The 6,000-nt window shown below is 37.1% G+C and overlaps 1 protein-coding gene across 4 annotated transcripts in view; it reads right to left on the bottom strand.

The window, feature by feature from the left end:
- The window catches only part of LOC103138823 (core-binding factor subunit beta), a 37,137-nt gene that overhangs the window by 2,209 nt on the left and 28,928 nt on the right, over positions 1-6,000 (bottom strand). The window lies entirely within an intron of this gene.

The following is a 6,000-nucleotide window of genomic DNA, read 5'->3' on the forward strand; positions in this document are numbered from 1 at the left end:
GCTTTTACTCATAACATGGGAAAATGCCTCGTTAGAAGTGAAACATTCTGTCAGTGGATCCAGTACATTTGATTGATATTCAAGAATTATTAACTTGAATATCAATTCTGTTAAAACAAAGTTCATATTTCTTGCAGAAAAGTTACTTGTTAGTTTTGTTTTATTTAAAGTGCAATATGATATTTGCAATGAACAGTATTAAGCTAAAACACAAAGCTCTCAATTTATCTCCGTGTTTACATTTGACCCTCATCTATGGTCCAATGATATTGATCCTTATCAAAAGAAGGAAATTCTATCTTCAAACAGTTAAAAGCATCTTCCAGAGGTTTGAGCTGCAGCTTCACTGTGTTTGACTGGGATGTCCTTTAGAAACGTGTCAGTGGGACAAGTCCTCAACTTCATCATCTTTTCCATCTTTGCTTAGTAAACACTGACACAATGGAAAGGTTTCTACACTTGAAATAAAATGCAATTAGCTTTAGAACCTGGTTTGAGTTTTATTTTTCCAGACATTCTTCTGTGGATTTGCTGGATGATTCAACATGACCTTCCATTTGTACAAAAAATCCCCTAATCTCAAATTATCACCAAAGACCCTATTATGATAAGCAAACATTATAAGTATATGACAAAATATGAAGAAAGAAGCTGAAATATGCTCATATAAGCTGTGTTGGATCAATTGGAACGTATGTATGATTGAAATAAAATTATATTTTTTTGCAAAGTGCCTTTAGTCAACATTTTTTGTGATTCAGTTGTACATAAATAAACTTAATTGAACTGCTAAAGAGAGGTAAGGTAATTGAAGTCGACTAGGGTAAAAAAAAAGCAAAGTCAGTGTAAACTTAAGAATTAAGTAATAGTTTAATCGACTAACAGTTACTGTTTGTTTCTTCAGGGATTAATAAAACTAGGGCAATAAAAGTGAAATAAACATTTATTTGACCTTTAAAGTAAAAGAGGAATCCGATCATTTGTACGTTTTGTTTTTAGCGAGATGCTATTCTCTCTTTTGCAGCTAAAATCTTATTTGGTCAATGTCAACATGTGTTATATATAAGATTTATTTAATTATCTTAATTTTCAAATAAAGTGAACAAATAAAAGCAAATTGGACCTTTATGACTTTAAAATGCCTGAAGGATTCATTAGGTGAACAAACAAAATTGGATTGTCTTCCAGCTAATAAACTGAAAATGAGTGGAAAAAGAGTCAAACTCAGTGAAGGATAAAAACCTAAGTGGTGTCTGCACACGTCTCTGTCTGAAAACAGAATGGAAACCTCATTCCCAACTGAATGTGGATATTTTGTAACTAGTGTTTCTGTCTCCAATTAACGCTTAAAAAATTTTTAAAATTTCAAATGAACTATTTATGTTTTTTTTTGTTTTTGCATCAATAATTCAACTCATAACTATTTCCTGTTATTTTTCACGTTGGAAAATCTGCTGTTTTGAAACCCCAGGTGGTTTCAGGGATCTTTTGTTTTCCAGGATTCATGGAAAGCAGAAGTACTAAAACCATCAGCAGACAAACGTGTGTTTGTGAAGCTTTATTAAAATCTGACACAGAGAGCCTGAGTGTTTGTGAAGAAGGGAGTGGTCTGTGCTAATCATTGGGGCCGGAGAGAGCTTCTCATATTGATCCGAACACAAATGGGAGCCTGCAGGGCCACGAAGGGCTGCTTAACCACAGCTCAATACTCACACAGCTTGTGTATGTCTGTGCGTGCGCTTCGTGACGAGAGCAGAGTGGATTTGCTGTTTCTGCAGGTTTCTGCACCTGCAAAGTGTTTGAATATGTTTGTGAACTGGAGTGTGTGTGTGTGCGTGTGTGTGTGTGTGTGTGTGTGTGTGTGTGCGTGTGTGTTTGTGTGTATGGGGGTCTGATAGCAATCAATACTAATGATATATTAATGCTTTCAGTGCCAGCTCATCATTTATGGACAAATCTCTTTCTGCAGAGTGCTTGGATGAGTGTGTGTGCGTGTGTGTGCGCGTGTGTGTGTGTTTACATCTGATTATATTCATGTGGATTGAAAATCTACAACACTTCAGGGGTCCAATAGCTTTTAGGTACCTGACTGCTGAATGTTTAAATAGTTTGAGATTTAATATTTTAGTGAGAACGACGCAACGTTTACTGAAGAGGACAGAGTGAAATTAAAAAGCTTTCATCTTAATCTATAGCTTCACCATCTATCACTGTGACAGCTACCTTCTGACCTTGGTTGATTGGAACATCGCTGCTTTTAGATTAAAAAATAGAAAAGTTAAATCTGCTGATATGACAAGACTTCTGCAAAAGACGTTAATATTTTACTACAAGTCTAAAAAAGTCAAAGAACTTCTTGACCTCTTCATTTTTCTGCATAGGTTTTATTAATCCAACCACTTCAAAGAGAAATGTAAACGTTATAATTTGTTTGACCTACATTTTTGAGCTACATAACAATTAAGTTTATTTTATCAATATAGTTTTGATTCAATCCTTAGACATAAATTGAGATTTCAAAATTCTGGGAATGGAAAAGTAGCGCCAGTAAACAGTGAGGTTTCCAGGTTGGTATGATGAGCACTAGAGGAAATATTATGAGATGTTTCAATAAAAATTTGCATATGAAATGTTATCTCCTGATGGGAATCTGGTGGTTACAGGAAAGCAGAAAATAAATAAAGACCACATCAATTATTGCCTTTCTGGTTGAAAGCTAATCTGCTTCCCTGTCTTTGACTTTCCTCTGATGGAAAGGGTTACTCTGTGTTTGAATAGCAAACAGCAGAGATAACTCGATCAGCCGCTAACAAGACACAGAGAGTCACAGAGAAACAGAGACGCATAGCGAGGTGGAGCGCAGACCACAGAAATGCAGAGGCCGAATCTGTGCAACTATTCAGCAAAACTCGTTAGTCACACCCAAAGAAAAAACTCAGAGCAGATCTGCAGAATCTTCCTGCAACGTCTGGCTAACACTCTCACTAAATCATCGACTTCATTTTATTATGTTGGATAACAAATCCTGATGTGATTTAAGATTTTAATTCTTCCATGTCCAGCTTCAGATTCTCTAATGTCAGAGATTTTATTCTCAGTTTAAAAATGTAATTTTAATCTCAGCAGGTTTAACTACCAACAATCAAAAATAGCCATTAATATTTAAACGTTCTTAAAGTTAAATAAGATTCTTGCTCCCTTCTTTTGACACTTGCACCTGATAAAGTTTCTATAGCCTTCCTTATGACTAGTGGCTTATGGTGCTGACTGCTGTTATAATGAAGGCCTTTGAATGTCTGAGTCATGGGACACATTAAAGCCAAACTCCCACCACCATCTACAGTTTGCTTGTTGTTCTAACTGCTCTATAGATGAAGCGATAAGACGTTCCCTGCACACCATCCTGTCTCTTCTGAAGACAAAAAACAGTTTCACCACGATTCCTTTATTTTCTTTTCACAGTATGATCCCACATCTCTCACTTTGTAGCTCGAGTTTGGTTTTAATGTGAGAAAAAGCACAAATAGTAGCCAGTAAGACCCAATACTCTGTCAGACGGAGCACAGGAGTTCCTCAAGGATGTGTATTCGGTCCTTTAGCCTTTAGTGTGCTCACACTTGCTAAGTAAGCACAAATAGTTAATAAAGATAACTGATAAAACAAGAATGCAAGGACTAATCAGTAAAGATGAAGATACAGAGAAAAACTGAAACACTTAAAAATGTGAACAAAACCAAAGAATTCATCTTTAAAATGCAGAAACATGGTGTTTACCAGTATTAGCCACTGGTTGGCTCCAGTGTACAGGAGTCCAGGTTGAACTTGAGCTACATTCACACAGCAGGTATCTGCTCAGATCAGATCTTTCTGTTTTTGCTTGGTTGTTCACATTACAAACGAACCACAAACAGATTCCTGAGTGAACGGTTTACGGAAAAGTGTCTGAGCTGTGTTTACAGAAGAAATAACGGTCGATCAGTTTTAAAGTTATTCAGCAACTGGAGCTGGAGTTGGACAGTATCGTCACAGATCATAAGAAGATGAAGGAAGCTAAGAAAAACGAAAGCACAACTGCAACTTACTGCAACGTCTGTAGAGAAGTTTGTTTGAATGCGTAGTTGGAACCAGAGGTGGTGGGACTGTGATGTGATGCGCTTCACCGACACAGATTTCTTTCATAATTATAATTTTAAGACATTGTATGAAATTGCATCTGGCTCATGTCTCAGGACAGAAGTCAGAAAAAGGCGACGTGCACTTTGAAAAATTATAGGCTACGTATCCGATTTAATACCACATCTGGTTTTCTGGGGCTGAAAAGATCAGAACTGGTCCGTTCAGACTGCCATGAAAAAGTCAGAGACGGATCGCGTTTGTCTGCTGTGTATCCTTAATGTCTGTCGGTAAGGTCAGGGAAAAAAATCAAGTACCACAGTTTTTCAACAACTTGCATACAATTTTTAGCTGATTTATTTGTTTTCTTATCAGTTGTTCACTTAATTGTTGATGATTTTTTACAGTGTTGCCTTAATTCACTCAGGTGTTTGGACAACTTTCATGAAGTCCCACTACATCGTTTCAGCCAGCTCTGGACTTCGACTAGGCCATTGCAACACTTTAAGTTTTCTTTTTGTTGTGAATTTGTTTCTGTGTTGGGATTTCTGTTCCTTACAGTTGGGATTACCTGCAGATAATCTCATATTTCACTATAAAACACTTTGGTATACAGAGGGGTTCCTGGTGAAATCAATGATGGGGAAAGTATTTGTTCTCTCTTTTGTTTTTTGGCACATTAATGTTTCAGATCAACAAACAAATTTTAATATGACAAAATTACATGGGAGAAAAGAAAAAGCTGTTTTAAATGGTGATATGATTTATTAACGAAACCAGTCTGGCCCTATGTTTAAAGCTAATTACCACTGTTGCTAAGTCAATAATTAACTTTTATTCATCACTTCTTTTTTGTGCGGTTTCTCTAGCCAAACCCATTCAGTGTTACTGCCAGCCTTGTAAAATGGTTAGCAGATACATTCGATTGGCTGCTACTTTTCCTGTTAAGCCCAAAGAAAGCAAAGAGGGTGTGTTTTTTATGTGGGTGATGTTGATGCTGCACACACTCAAAGTAATGTAATGAAGCGCCACAGGGCAGGAGTAGGTGTAGGTTTATAACACTAAGAAATAGCCTGGGGTAAGTTTTATTTTCAACCTTTGTCTTTACGGCACCAGCAACCCTGATGTAAATAGGAAGACCTCTGAGAGCCGTTCTGTCATTTCTCCAGTAATAGCTTCACTCTTTGGGCTCAACAAAGGACACGCCTCTGCTGCACAAGCTAGACCAGAACGAGAATAAGTAGTTTTACCTCAGTCAGAGAGCAACATCTGTCTTTATTTGAGTAATTCAATATTTTTCAGAAGGTCTTCCTCCTCTTGACCTCCATGTTGGCTCAGTGTCACCTTAAATTACTGCATGTCGGCGATGAGCGCCGTATGCACTCAGAAATGGATGAGAACAGCCTCCATTTGGACACATTCTCCATTGTTAGAGGCTGAATGTGTATCTAAGCAATTTGTTGCACCAAATCTAAAGCTTTTGACACAGAGAAGAATTTTTTAGGAGGAGATGCTGCTGCTTTTATTGGTTCATTAGAAGAAAGAAGTTTTTCTTATTCTTTCTGAGCCTCAGGGAAGAAACATGATATCAGTCAGATGAAAGATGACCTTCAGGGAGCAACTTTACTTCTTTCCTTCTTTAAAACGGCAGCAGTTTTTCTCATCAAATGGCCTCATTTTCAGCTAAATTTAATTATCTACAACATAGTAAAAAAGCACATTTTATACACATACATAAATGCATGCACATATTTGAACACCAAACACAAACAGGCAAACACACAGATATAGGAAATAACAGACAGAAACATGAATGCAAAGACACAAACAGGGCACTTTGGCACACACACACACACACACACACACACACACACACACACACACACA

This window comes from Poecilia formosa, unplaced genomic scaffold (genome assembly GCF_000485575.1).
Source record: "Poecilia formosa unplaced genomic scaffold, Poecilia_formosa-5.1.2 Scaffold55, whole genome shotgun sequence".
In the NCBI taxonomy this organism is placed as follows: Eukaryota; Metazoa; Chordata; class Actinopteri; order Cyprinodontiformes; family Poeciliidae; genus Poecilia; species Poecilia formosa.